We start from the raw sequence: 16,065 nt of genomic DNA, 5'->3' as shown, positions 1-16,065 counted from the left end.
AGCTCCGTTCCCATCTCATCGCCGGCCAGAGCAGCAGCTGGGCTCAGCAGGCATCTAGCCTCCGACTGCAGGCCTCTGCCAACTGCTCAACAGTCTTGATGTTTGTCCTTTCTAGTCTTCAACAAAGAGGATAGATGAGGACGCAAGGCAGTTCTGATCTTGACCAAGAAACGGCTTTACACGAAAGACTAAAGATTTTACCACACAAACAGAAAAACCTCGAAGCCTGGTCTAATATTTTGAGAAGATATTTGCCGATTTGTGTATTGTGTTAATGATTTCTCTGAGAAATTACTAGATTTCTCCAAACAGAAACCCAAACATCTCTCTAACCGGATACTTTCCATTTCAGACAACAATTGTGTTTTTGTTTTTTTAAGGTAAGAGTTGTAACACATCAACAGACTGAGAGCTTTGATTATTTCTGTTCACTTTATGTAAAATGGTCTGTTGTGCTGGTTCCAGTTTTCCCTGAAAATCTACTGTAAGTTTTATTTGCTTTGTTATTCTTGTCAGAAACATCTTGTCTTGAATCCCTGAGTTGCCTCTGTTCTGGTTCGCTTCTTCTGCAGTTCTGCTTTGTCGCAGTTAAAGTTTCCTCTGCATTTCTCCAGGTTATTTCTCAAAATAAACATGTAAAATAATTTGGTTTGCTGCACCACATCGAAAGTGAACTGTAGAAAAAACTGCGTACTTAAGACTCGGCAAGAGAAATTGAATGTAGTCCCTGATGTTCCTCCATTGTGACTCTGCAGCTACAAGTTGACTGAATCGCGTCTTCATGAGAACAAACACAAAGACAGTCAGTTGTGTGGGTTTCACCTGTTTCCACAGTGCTGTCTTTATGTGATCCAGTAGAACCGTGACGCCAGGGCTGTGCACCCTGACAGAGTGATAATGGAAACCCTACACACACAATCACACACTCAAAGGACCTCGGAGCTTTTAGCCCCTCTCGGTTTCAGCCCTCTCGCCGTCTCCAGTCGCATTCTTATCACCTGCAATTTAGCTTCTGCCCTTCTCTTTCTGACACGTACACAAACCAGCTATTCACATGTGCAGTTTGCTGCAGGTCGCATTTCAACGTTTTCTTCTGTCAGATACAGATATAATTTTGGCAACAGCACAGCAAGCTTACGGCAAGCGTGTTACAATATTGGCAAAAAATATTTTTGTATTTTTGCATTTGAAATAAGAATTTTCTACACCACATTCATTATGGTTACAGTAATAACAATGATGGTGGTTATTATTATTCATTTAATCTGGTTATTGCACAACGGGGCAGCATTGAACAGTAAACACGTCAAACTGACAGTAATAATACTAATGCTGTAAAAAAAAGGGCTTAATATTGTACATTTTTTAATTGTTTACATATTTTTGATTTTTTTTTTTCTTTGCCTCGCCGTAGACTTTTCTGAAGATATAAAGAGAGTTACCACATTTTGAATAATACAATTGTACTTAGAAGAGTTGATTCATGGGAGCAGATACGTCACATCTGTGCACAAATAAAGCCTGATTCTGTTTTAATTTGAAATACTTCGGTTACACTATCTGTAAAAGAACAAGTAGCAACATTTGGTCAACCTATTGGTTGCATCTTTATATTGAAATACCAAAATCAGCTTCTGGCAATGTTCACAATTTGGGTATTTTCTTTCTTTCTTTTATTTTGTGGTGTTTTGATAAGAGTAAACATACATGAATCAGTCTTTCAGTCCATCAAGTAAATGTGTGACAAATTTAAATCTTCATCTGCAGTTTGTAAGAGGTTGATGCAAAATCCTCCTCAAATGTTTCCACATTTATGCTTCTTACAAATTTTACATGCATTTTGTGTAACATTCAACTCAAAACATAGATAAAAGTGGAACATAAATTATGTATTTTTTTAAAAACATCTTTAAAGAAAAATAGACCAAATAGTTTTATTGTGTCCACTAGTCTCATTACTGTGTAAACTCCTCTGTTGTTGCAGCTAAAAGCCACTTTACATAACATTGTAATGAGTCACAATTTAAGATTAACATTAGATTAATGCTAGATAATGTTAGATAATGCATTTATAGTTTAATTCTAATGGAACTCCTGAAACTGGTTCATAACTTCATAAAATATTTGTTTTTGTCTCTGATAGTGTGGAAAACTTACTGGAGTTTGTTGCTCAGATAAACAAAAAGGAGCAAAGGTCAAAACATCGAGTCAACTCAACCACCCTGGGTGCATTAATTAGCTTTATGAGGTTGGTAGCGCCTGAATTAAGCCAGTTAGTGGGAAGACATGTGTGAAAGTGGATGGCTGTTTATTCCACCCAGCCATATGTGCATGCAGCAACTTCAGCAGGCAACACAAACAGCAGGGGATTGAGTAGGTGCACCGTTTCAGATGTGAGCTGCTGTAATTAAATAAAGAAACTGGTAAGGCTGTTATCTTATCATGACGTCGTTCCCAATTATCCCCTCTTCCCTTTCCTGCCTCCCCTCCCTGCTTGTCTCATTTTCTATTATGACTTAATTTGTTTCCAGTTTTGACCTTCGTCGTTCTCTAATTGTGGGAAAATATTTGAGCAGTAATAACTCTGTCTTCCTTGATGTTTTGTGTCAAAGCGCCGAGGCTACAATTTAGATAGCAACAGCACACGGGCCCCGCCCCTTCCTGCTCCGTTCTCCCTCACCCTGAAGCACTTAACCAACTTTCACAGACTGATAAAAAAATAATAACAATAATTGCTGCCCCAAGGGTGGGGGACTCCAAATACATTAGTAGCACAAAGAGGAGAGCTGGGATCACGTTGCACTGAGTTTTGACACTACAGTCTGCAACCTGGTGAGAGTCAAAAATTATATCTGGTCAGCCATCAGGGACACGGACGCAGAGGAAGAAGCATGTTAGTGTGGATTCACTCACCTGAGAGTGAGATAGCATTGCTGCAGGGCCAAGAAAAAGAATGCACTCAGTTTGTTTCTTTGTTACTTTTTTTTTTTTTTGAGGCCAGTCTTCTTGTGTTTCTGTCTGTGTGGCAGAGAACCTCATCGCTGCCGTGCTCCACTGCAGAACAATAAGACAGGGTGGAGGACGCAGGTAGGAGTGAAAGGGGAAGTCGGTGGAGCGTGACGGCTGGAAAGCACTTTCAGTGGAAGCAGATAGGTGAAGGAGAACGTCTTTTACCAAGCTGCTGATCAGATGATATCACAAGAGTTACAATGTGTGCTGGGCCAAATCCACAGAAACTCCCTCAAAGTGTTCACTTCTCACTCAATCTATAAATCTGAAATGAAACATATTTAATGTTACAGATGACACAGAAAGTCCTGGATAGTCTAGCATGCAGCATTCTTCTTCCTAAACACATAAACAATTTAAACAATCCTCACAGTATCACCAACAACAGACTTTTGCTTTTAAAGGGGAAGTGTTATGTTAAACCTTTTTTGAGCTTTACATCATGTTATAATCTTATTCCCTCACCTAAAACACACCTGGAGTGTTTCCTTGATTATTTTTTGAGAAATCCTTTAATCTCCATGGCAACCTCTCAGCTGTACAAAACACCTGGCTGGAGCTAACTTCGCCTTCGAGACAAAGCTCCTCCTCAGATCTGATGTTTCCAAGCTTCTGTGCTTCCACTTCACAGAGCAGATCTCCACTCAGCTCCTTCAGACTAGCCAGCAGCAATTAGCAAACGCCTGGTGGATCTGCTGAGCTCATTACAGCAGCTACTTCTCCGTGAAACGCTGGTAAAAAAAAAAAACTTTGTTAACGGGTTAATAGATGGGCCATGTTGTGATGACTTCCTGAAGGCAGAGTTTCAGACAAACCAGAGATTCTTAAAGAGACAGGGGCCCAATTTCAAGGCAACATCAAATTTCCTTTAAGACATATTTGATACGTAGAACATTATATGAATATCAGCTAAAGGTAACATAGTTGACTGTGCTACAAAATGGCACTATGTGCCTGGAAAATACATAAAGGTGCTCCTATGATCTTGTTACTTGTATATTAAAACATGGCTGTGAACAGAACAACTTCTTACTGGAACATTTTGTTAATTTACTGAAGATGTAAATTAACAAAAATAAAATCAATGATAGAAAATTAAATAATATTGAAAAGACAGAATGAATGAATTTATAGTTGAAGTGAAGATTGTTATTGTAATTTTTGCAATTTTGAGTTTTAATTTTCTTTGTGTGATTTAAGGTATTTCCTTTCTCTTTGTAATATTTGTAAAATGTTAAAAATATCATAATTGTAAGATGGTTGATTTGAATTTTATGTTTTGATTTTGTTTCTACCTTAAGGTATTTTATTATCTATCTTTTTTTTGTAATGTTTGTGTTGTGGACTCCAGGAAGAATAGTCTCTGCTAGTGTAGAGGCTAAAGATGATCCATAAATAAACAAATAATGGCAGCATCTCATAATAACATAATGGTATGGCATTTCCCATTTTCACATGTTCATCCATTGTTTGGCTTGCTGGCGATTGGTATAAATTCATCCATTTAAAAGTACATGCTATCACTTTTCCATTAGTGTTGCACTTTAATTGAAAGGTCAAGAGTAAATCTGTGAGTGCTACCTGAGCTGAATTTAATTAAGCTTTTAGAGTTCGAGAAGCTCTCAAAGCATTTTGTAAAATCTGCTGAAGAGGCAAAAACTAAAAGGGTGCAATCAGGGAGCTGCAACAATGGAGCTCTCTCTGTTATTTCATCTGTTTTTCAGCAGAACAAACAAGTGGACAAGCTAAAATGGATCGCAACCCAGACGGAGGTTCGGGTCGATGCAGGACAACCTTTCCATATCTGAAAAGGAAGAAACTAGCAATTCAGTGAAATTACATATACATTTGGTTTCACCTCTACAGCTTTTAACAAAATCACTTTCCTCTCAAGTCTCCAAGACTTCCTGCAATTCTGTAAATGCACTTTCCAACGACGGCACTGCTGGAGCTGAAATTGGCATTTGGACTTTGTAATGACTGCAAAGATCAACTTTTTTACTTTTATCTTTTCAGGACTTGCCCTGTGATTTGCCAGTCCCTCCCAGACAGGTGATGCAGAAAAAAAAATACATCTTTTAAACATTAAACTGTCAGTTGACACAAAAAATTCAAACATCTTCACTGAGTTTCACTTTGCACAATACAATGAATCTAATTAAAGATTTTGAACACTTCAGATAGGACTGATTTGGTCTTGAACCACCGACTTGTAATTTTTTAATTCATTTTAGGGAGGATGTTGTAACAACTCCACGGTACAGAGTAAGGGTGAAGGGTCACCACTTTGCAACCTTTAGAAACAGAAACTCTGACCAGAGCTCACTAGCAGAACCGGTCTCAGTGGGTCCAGCTGTACATGAAGATTAATTTTCAAACAGAATTGTTCACTGATGTCTGCTGTGCAACCCTGGACGGTCCAGATGAACCCAGTAGTGGATCGGTGGTGGACGGCCACCACGTCCCAACACGGCTGTGACGTCAGCAAGCAGGTGGTGGAGTCATGCTGTGGGCTGAAATCAAGGGGAGAGAATCATTGGTCGGCCCCTTCAGAGTCCCTGAAGGCGTGAAAAAACCTCAGCAAAGTATCTGGACTTTCTGACTGATCACTTTCTGTCATGGTTCAGTCATGACGATGAACCATCTGATGCTGCTAGGAATCCCACTGTGTCATTGGCTGCTATGGGCATAAAAGGGGAGAAACTCATGGTGAGGTCACCATCCTCCTCTGACCTCTGACCTCAACCCTATTGAGAACCTTTGGAGTTTCCTCAAGCAGAAGATCTGAATGCGGTTCAGATCAACCTGCAGCTCTGGAAGGTTTTCTGACATCCTGCAGAGAAATTCAACAGAAACTTTCCACAAACTCGCAAGTTCAATGGATCAAGAATTGTTCTGTGATACCAAAGAAGGTTCTGTGTTAACATGGAACCGGTTCTGTTGAGATGTTTCCGATTGAAATAGGTTTTGATGTTAGTTCCTGTGAACACTTAATGCTGCACATTCACAGAATGACCATACTCTAATAGTTCATGACTTGCAAATTATGCTGACCATCATTTGCATTGACCATTTAAGAAAATATCACTTGCATAATAATTTGGAACATGGTGTACAGCAACGTTGTAATGCTACTGCGCATTAATATGAGTCAAAATCTCAGAGGAATGTGTCTCACACCTTGTTAAACCGTTTGCATGTGCAGTAGAGGCGGTTATAAAAAAGAAAAAAATACTGGTAAGATAATTATGCAACTAACTCTGTTTGTCCTAATGTAAATGTAAATCCATTCCAAAGTGATCATTGTATCTTTTAAAACATTGTAAGCTGACTTATCAGCACTATAAACATCATGACCTTTGACTCTTGGCCATGTTCCCCCCCCCATTTAAAGAGTTTGAGTCTGGACTACATTGTTAGTCAGCTCATGTTATTTTTTCTGTCTGAACCAGCACACTCAATGCAGTGTTGACTCAAGCTTGTGCTTAATTACTTGATTAGATTAATTGCCTCTCCACCGATGCTGACACAACCAGCTTCTCCCAGCCGGGTGGAGACAGGAAGGAGGAGGTGGGAGGGGAGAGCCAGAGCACAGCGCTTCTCAAAACGTTTATTGGTTTAATTTTAGAAGGGTTGATGGGGGGGAAGTCCGATGGGTCCAGGGGGAGTGGAACAGGTTAACATCACACTAACGAGAAAGGTTAAGACAGTGGCCGCTGTCCCTGCACTCAGCAGCCCAGAATCCACTCATTAGTCTTCACTAAGAATTCCTTCTCAACTTCTTTATTCACCCTAATGTTCCTCTGTTTCTCCAGGGATTCCTCTGCAAACAGGTTTCCTCTACTACAGACACTAAACTGGGAAGAAAACATTTGCAAGCATTCTTAAAGTGCCCCCCGAGGACACGACAAATTTGTTCTCACATAGAAATCGGCTGAAACTCCCTCATCTATCACTTCCAACCAAACCTACAGATGGTGAAGTTCTAACGTTTCTCTTAAAAGCTGCTTATTTTAGTTTGAGCTTTTATATGCAAAATAAAGACGTTTTTAGCTTGTATCCAGAGTGCGGATAAACTGAGACGTTCTGCCACCATCTGGGAATAAAAATGACACAGTGTCCCGAGACTCTCCATCAGGAAATTAATGGAGAGGAACATTTCTAAATGAACATTTCAAACAAAATGGCTTCCTTTAAACTTTCCTGAATGCAAAAACCTGAAAACCTTCAGAGATGTTTGGTTTCAGACAGTAATACTTTTTTGAAAACATGCATGTGTAACCCTTCTATGTTTGTCTGCGGTAAAGTACGTGGACTTTATGAGAAACATCCAAGTTCAATTAATTTATTCTCACAAAAGAGGAAATCAAGTTGGTGGTTAAACGTCAGACCAGCAGCTTCTGCCCCTAAACATTAAATAAAATACAATGAATAATCCTACAGAGCAATATCTACCAATGAGCAGTTAGCAGCAGTTAATACTTGTAAATTTAAACATACCTAAATTGATACATTAATAACAGTTAAAAACACACTAAAAATATAGCAAAATTAATCAGCAGACACTGTATAAGATTAAATTTGTCTAAAATATATGTAACAATAATATTTATAAAGAAAACACAAAGCTGATCTCAATACACACCACAGCTACAGGCAGCAACAGCAAGAAAAGGGGAGGAGCTGTCAGTTACTGGTTGCTATGGTAACCAACGTGACAAAAGTCTGGAGAAACAACTTCTTAACTAAACTAAATAAATTCAAAAGACAGATAAATTCTGACAAACTAAACATCTATGATGTTAAAATAAAACCCTCTCAGACCTACAGTGGCGGATTTTGACGTGGGCAGTTTCCCAGGGCGACATCAGAAAGGGGGATCCAATTTAATCATGAGTAAACCGATTACATTTTTTAACCAATTGACAGCACTATTATTTATTCAATAAAAATAATGTCACAGTGTGATCATGAGAGCGCATCAGCTTTCTTTGTTGTCATTTCTTCCCTTTTGTTTCTCTCCTGAGGATATTGATTCAATGCAAATAATATGAAAAGTATCCTTCAAAAAGACAGCATTCTGACGCCTCAGCAAATTTGTCATATGCTCTGTGGTTTCACTGTTTCCATGGTTGTGAAGGCATGTGCACATCAGCTGCACTGACAGCCAGAATAATTCAACATAAAGTTTAGGAAAAAAAGCTATTTATAGGTTTTAAAGAGTAGGTGTGTGATTGATATAATTCGACAGAGTGAAGACAGGCTGACAAACTGTCTGCTCTGCACAAAACCAACAAGACTAAGATCTTGTGAAAGTGTACTCTCATGTGTATCTGTGTGAAATGTAGGGTATGGTAATGTGGCTTGATGGTTACCACTGAATGAACAGCGAATAATCCATAAATTTAATGTGTTCCACTTATCTGAGATTTGGTTCCAGGAGGGAAACCAGAACTCTTCTCTCCCTATGAAGACTCTCCATTTTCTCTTTGGGTCAATTCCCAAGAGAAGAAGAAAGTGCACACAAATTCAGTTCTTCAGTTTTATTTAGGGTTCCACTGAGTTCAGAGTTTACTTAATGCAGGGGTCTCAAACTCCAGGCCTCGAGGGCCGAAGTCCTGCAGTTTTTAGATGTGCCGCAGGTACAAAACACTGGAATGAAATGGCTTAATTACCTCCACCTTGTGTAGATCAGTTCTCCAGAGCCTTAATTATTCTATTCAGGTGATGCAGTAGAGGCACATCTAAAAGTTGCAGGACTGCAGCCCTCGAGGACTGGAGTTTGAGACCCCTGCATTAAGTAAACTCTGAACTCAGTCGAACCCTAAATAATACTTTCGCTCCTGGAAAGCTCGATAATTTTCTCTCACACCAGAATACTTTAGGTCACCATACGATCCATGGTTGGTCAACATGATGCTGTGATGAGCAGCTACAGGCTGCAGCTTCCCTTATATGGGTGAAATGTAAACTGAAGTATTTCTGAACACATTTTCTTAATTCTTGACATTTCAAACCTTGAAATAAAAAAAAATCTAATTACTGTGTCAGCTGTGGTGGCTCTTCGCCGAATCAATTTTTCTGACTTCTTTTGATGTGAAGATGCAGCAGACGTGTTTGTGCTTATATCTTTTTAGTCATGCTCCAAATATCAGACTGGAAACAGGAAATTCAACCTGTATCACACAATCCGTTTCTTTAAACAGAAATTATTTGTAAATATTGACTTATTATTGTTGGTAGTGAATGTGAGAATAATTTACACTCAGGCATGAAGCAAATTGGGATCTGGATGTCAGTTGTGACCTACAGTATTTATCTTCCTAATGTGCCATCCATCTGTCGGAGCCATCTGCGCCCTGTTACTGACTAAAGAGTGGGTTAAACTACAAGGTGTCCCAAATGGCCGTTGATTGAGTCGAAGAGTTGAATGACTCCTGATTAAATGGGATTTTAGGTGGACAAAGGGGGGAGGCCCGGGACACCCCCGGCTCAGCGTCTGGACATTCAGTCACGCCTTGCTGGGTTAGGCAATTACGTTTTGGTCATTACTTTTGTCCCGGCCGTTTGTCCCCCTCCCGGTATCTTCCTGCTTGTTCCTGGTTATCTACCTGTCAGCCTGTCTCAGGAGAGCTCAATTCATGAAGGGTCTCTTTGAACTCACCGTGTCCTCAACACACACCTCTCCCTCGCTCTGACTCTCCCTCGCCTTGTTTCTCCATGTCATCCTGTTGTCTGCTTTCCTGGCTTTCTTTCTACTTTTTCAACTCGATAGCGGCTGAGGTAGGCTACGTCCCAAACACCGGACTTAGCCTACTTCAAATTACCGTGATGACTGTTGAGGACAGAGTTATGTGAACACAAATCAATAAATAAACCTATACATCAGTATTAATTCATTTGTCATAAATAGTGTCTTAGCATGAATTATATAGAAAAGTATCTGCTGTTAATTTATCAAACAGCACACAGCTAACTACTCATTCCAAACAGCAAAAGGCTAATGGTGTAAGGCTAATTGTACAAGGCTAACAGTACAAGGCTAAGAGCCCACGGCTAAGAGCATACAGCTAACAGCTCAAGACTAGCAGTATAACAGTATAAAGTTAACGGCATAAGACTAACAGCAAAAGGCTAACGGTACAAGGTTAATGTCGTAAGGCTAACGGTACAAGGCTAAGAGCCCACGGCTAATAGCACACTGCTAATAGCACACTGCTAAGAGCATACGGCTAACGGCTCAAGACTAACAGTATAACAGTACAAAGTTAACGGCATAAGGCTAACAGCAAAAGGCTAACAGCACAAAGCTAACGGTTCAGGGCTGACAGCTAACTTAGTTTCGATGCTAATTCACAATCTCACTAACAGTTAAAACAAATCTTTTTTACAGCTACAGACACCAGCAGCCAAACAACACAGTCAGAAGAGATAATTTACGTCATATAATTATTAAAACTACTCTCATCGTCAGTGACTGCTGCACCGCTCTAAACTGTAAACAAATCAGGCGAATAATGTTGAGAAGGAAGAGGAAACTGCACAAAACGGCTTCAAAATAGAAGACCCACTTCAAAATAAAAGCATGAAAATGAAAACATTTAAAGGTTTGAAGAATTATTAACAATGACATGAAAAAAAAACTTACTACCTAGCAAATAAGATCTCATTCAGTGATGTACTGAATGGCAGTAAATCTTCCACACGTTCTGCTTTTATGCTTTTGGTCAATAGTTATTTCAGATCATCAAACTTTAATATCAGTGTCAATACAAAAAAAGTCATAAATTTATTCATGTTAACCACACGTTTTGGAAAACAGAGAAAAATTTCACAACCCATTAACTGGCAGACTTGTAGAAACAAAGATCACTTTAATACAGCCTTTATGACAACATGAAGTTGGATAGAAGATCCCAAAAAGCTGTGTATAATATCCTAATCTGAAAAAATTAAAGAAAATTGGAAAAAAAAGTTATTGACATCAATATCTCAAAAAATTAAAGCCTATTAAGTGTTTGCAAAAGCATTAATTAGGTCTGGACACAATGTATTTGAATTTTTTTTTCTGTACTTTTGGAAAAATTACTCTTATGAACAGATAAATTGAGAAATTTAGATTTCAAGTGTTGTTACAATTAATTTTCTTGCTAAGTTCAAAAAGGAGGATAATAAGCACAAACAAGCATATTGTCAAGAAAATGAACAGTTTAATGCAAAATTAAACAGAACATTATTGTAAAATTTTTTTTTCAAAAGAAAGTGTCCACCCTCGTAATATCAGGTAGTGTGTTTTCTTTTAGTCCAGATTTCTTTGTTCAGTTCCTTTCTTTAGTTCAGTATTTGAAATTTAAGTCAGTCAGTCAAGTCTTTGTCAAATTCAATGGCCATGTGTGTCTTTGGATCAAGGGCGTAGGTTTGGTCTAAGTTTTGGTGGGACCTTGCAACTTACTGACCTCATAAAATAACAAATAAATCAATAAAATAAAATATATTGCACTAACAAAAAAAATAAACATGAATAAAATTCTCTGTATTATTGCAATGTTTGTTGCATGCTCATGTGTGTCTGTCTTTATCAACTGGCAAAAAGTGTCATTTAAATGCACCAAACACATGCCTCCGTCTGTCAGCCGAGGTAGCGAAATAACTTCTAATGTCTGTCGTCCTTTTCTTTTTTGGTGGCGACATGGTCTCGGAGACTCATAATAAATGTCAAACTCGGAAGGAGACGCGTTCACTTTCAGCACCATGGACCAAGCTTCCGTTCCGCGTGTGTCCAGCTGGCCGCCGCCTGTTGCAGCGGCATGGGTCGTCATAGTTCATAACAGCGAATTTTAAAATGAATGCTACTGTAGAGCCCTGAAAATGTTAATAACGTGAGAATGTTCATAGATTTTTGTCATGATAATACCCCTTTAAGGACACAATGCATGATGGGAGTTGAAAGTTCATGACCTGAGAATATATACGGAAGAGAGAGAAAAAACTACACAGCGGTATACTCGAACCGTGGATTTTGTTTTAATAAAGTTGCACAAAAGCAAAGATCTTTGAGTTTTTCTTAAAGTTCTGTTTAAGGGTGCAACATAAATTTTGGTGTTTCCGCCCGGTTCAGCAAATGTTTTCTGCAGTGAGAAGTGATTTTTGTTTTTGAATGAAGAGGGACTACGTCTCGGCGGAGCAACACGAACATGCTAGTGGCTATGCTAAGTAGCTAAACCGTTAGCCAGACATCCTCTTAAAACGAAAAACAACCGATGAAGAAACGGCCATGAATCGTTCCAAGCGGTGAATCAACCAAAGACGAAGCATAATGGATAGTGAGTGGGAATCTCTATTTGCCGATATTGAGAAGAAGCTGATTACTCTGTCACTGGATGAGCTAAATGCCCTAGTGAAGCGTTAGGCCTGCAGCTGAGTGAAGAGGTGAAGTCGTCATGTCGGTTAATAAGAAGAAAAATGCTTATTCACTTGGAAAGCGAAGATGTCACTTCTTTAGAGGACAATGGATTATCAGTGTTGTTGACCACTAATGATTTGATAGAAGACTTGAATAAGAAAACTGATATGAGTGTTTTGTCAGATGCTGCGTCAGAGCGCACCGTTGCTGAGCCACAAGTGGTCGGTGAGCAACCTCTGCTGGTACAATTCGGCACTACACCTTTAGTTTTACCGCCGCAAATATCAAGCAGCACACCGAGTTCTGGAAGAGAGTCATTGCAAGTCAAAGACCAAGTAAATTTGCATCCAATTTACAGAAAGGATTTTCGAATTATTGGACAAATCGGTGATGTGGGACAAAAGAATATACTCTACTCCACCTCTACTTCACTACCACTGCGTAGTATATTGAAAATATTAAACTAATCAATGTAGATTTTCGTTTATTTATTTTGTTTTTGTTAAAAAATACATATGTTTTTTAATTAATTAATATGGCAAAAATTGGTCGGGACTATTTTATATCCCTTGAATATTGGTCGTGACATGTCACGACCGTCCATACCCAAACCTACGCCCATGATTTGGATCCAACATCTTATCTTAATCCAGTCCAAAGCAGGCAGTGGATCCAGCAGTCCCAGGTTTTGGGTTGAAACCTGGAGATCAGCAGATCCAATCCAGGCCTGCGGTGATCTGCAGCTGGACAACGTTCCAAGTTTAATGTGGTTCTAAAGAAACCAACCTGCAAATATAAAGAACTTAATTAACTATTAAAGTCCAAAAGTATGCAGCAGTAATAAATAAAAAAAAAAATATTTAAGTAATAGCAAAAATATATAGCTGCCCCCTGCCGTGAGGCAAGAGAACTGCCTGCCTCACCTCGAATCTGTTCTCTGCCGTTTCTGATCGCTCCTCAGCCACGAAACACGTTACACACACAGCTGGCGACAGAAAACACTGTACATTATATACATAAGCTAAATTATGGAAAATCAGTTCAGATATGAAATGTTTTATAACCATTTTATTGGTGACGTACAGACAGGAGGAGCTTGCTCTCATAGAATGACAGTTAGCGAGAGGTTGATCAATCAGGTGAGGCTCAGCTGCTGCTGCCTCACTTCGTTTCCGAGCATTTGAATGGAAAAATTGAAAACTTCTGCAATTTTGAAGAAAAAAATTAATCATAATTGGTTAAGTTAAGTAAAAAATAATTACTCCACAGTACTGGCTCACTTGCGTCCCCTGACCACACGTCACTGGTAACTATGGCAACCAGTGACACTTTAAAAGCCCACTGACTCTTTCTGCAGTCAGGTTGCGCGCGCATCCGTCCTGTTAATAAAAGAAAATCCATCAGACAAGCCCGCTCTGAATATCAAAAGACACTGTGACATCACAATGTGACATCACAATGTGACATCACAACGTGACTCCAAAGGCAGAATTCTGACATCACCAGCCATTATATAAGCTCCTCACATCATCAACTTTTATCACAGACTTTAGAAGCCTTGTTGATACATACAGAATATCTTTAGCAGTTTACAGATTTACAACTTTGTTTGGTGCAAATTTCCTTTGGTGATTTACATCAAACTTACTGTGAAATCTAAACCGAAATTCTAGAGATTTGATTTTTGCTTAGAACCTGAAAGAACCGAAGCTTACGATGGAGATCAACCAACGTAGCATCGAAGAGACTGAACTCGAGATCATTGAAAGGGAATTGCAGATACCCAACCGACCCAAGCGCAAGAGGAAGAAGGTGCCTTTTGCTGTCTGGTTGGAGCAGCAAGAGATGAAAACTTCTGCTGAGAAAATCGAACAGCAGGAGGTTTCATCTGTGATGGAAAATGGATCGATCGCCCAACCTCTGGAGGTAGTCGATCAAAAAGGGGACAGACCAACACATGACAGTGAGCCTATTGAGGAGAACCTGGTACCGACTAAAACCTGCTCAGAGGAACACGCCCCAGCTGACCAAGAGATTTCTGCTGGAAACATTGAGAAGCAGAACAAATCCCTGGTCAGCGGAGAAGAGTCCACCAATGGAGGGCAGGAGAAAATAGAAACAGCAGAGAGGGAACAGCCACCAAGAACCAGGCGAAATAAGAAGAAGAAGATCCCGTTCAGTGTCTGGTTGGAGACACACGCCCCTGTTGACTGTGATGATTGAATTATGCTCATGTCCACTAGGTGGCAATCATGAGTTCATGTGAATGCATAAATGTAAAGAACAGGACAACAGAAGGAGGCTAGTCTTGGGTGACACACCTGTAAGGAACCTGTGTGAGCAGACGCATGATGAGACTTTAATAAAAGTGTCTGAGCAATACAAGAGGCCTGGTCATTATCAAACACGAATATAACATGGTGTCAGGAGTGAACTGAAAGGCCGACCATGGAGCTGAAACCGCCGGAGAGCTTGAAGCTGACGGGAAACGTGGATGACCATTGGCGTGCCTTCAAACAACGCTTTCAACTATATGTCGCCGCAATGGGTTTGGAGACAAAGCCGGACTCAAGAAAGGTAGCGATGTTGCTGACCATAGCGGGAGCGCAGGCTTTGGAGGTTTACAACACATTTGTGTTTGATGACCCAGAAGACAAAGAAAAGTTGGATGTTGTGCTAAGTAAATTTGATGCTCACTGTTCACCTAAGAAGAATGAATGCTATGAGAGATACGTGTTTCGTTCCCGAATGCAGACTCAGCATGAACCCTTCGATAACTTTCTGACAGATCTGAAAGTAAAAGCTCAGTCATGCAATTTTGGCTTGCTGAAGGACTCGATGATCAGAGATCAGATCGTCTTTGGTGTACGTGACGGGAAGCTCAGAGAAAGACTGCTGAGAGAAGTGGAATTGACCCTGGAAACGGCTGTAAAGATGTGTCGGGCGAGCGAACTGTCTCTGCAGCAAGTGAGGACATTTTCTGAACTTTCAACGGGAACTACTTCACAGTTCAGTGACGGAGCAGCGGCAGTCGGAGTTGTGTCCAGCCAGAGAAACCGCAATGCACAGACGAGGAAACTGCCGGAGGAAGCCATTATCAACTGTAAGCGCTGTGGGTCACGGCATAAAGTGAGACAATGTCCTGCTTATGGTAAGCAGTGTTTCAATTGCCGTGGAAAGAATCATTTTGCAGAGCAATGCTTTATTAAGACGAAAGAAGAGAAGAGGAATCGTGTAAACTTAGTGGAGGAAACTGACTTATGTGACACATTCTTTATTGGTGTTGTGAACTGTGAAAATGAGTCAGAAAAAGTGCAGTGTGTGAACAGAGATGATAAATGGATAGTTCCTTTGTTAATAAATGGAGCCACAGTTCAGTTCAGATTGGACACAGGTGCTAAGGCGAATCTCATTAGCATGTCTGATATTAAAGAAATGCAAGTAAAACCTCATATAAAAGACGTAAAGTCCGGTCTAAGAGATTATAATGGACAATTAATTGAGTGCATTGGCACTTGTCAGCTGAATGTGACAGTTAAAGGAACAAAACATCTTGTGTTCTTCTCAGTTGTAAAAGAAGATCGTGAGTCACTTTTAGGTGATAAATCATGTGAAGAACTTGGACTAGTGAAAAGAGTATATCAGATAAACAC

Source organism: Gambusia affinis, linkage group LG11, assembly GCF_019740435.1.
Source record: "Gambusia affinis linkage group LG11, SWU_Gaff_1.0, whole genome shotgun sequence".
NCBI classification, from domain to species: Eukaryota; Metazoa; Chordata; class Actinopteri; order Cyprinodontiformes; family Poeciliidae; genus Gambusia; species Gambusia affinis.
Note: the sequence above shows the minus strand (reverse complement) of the source record.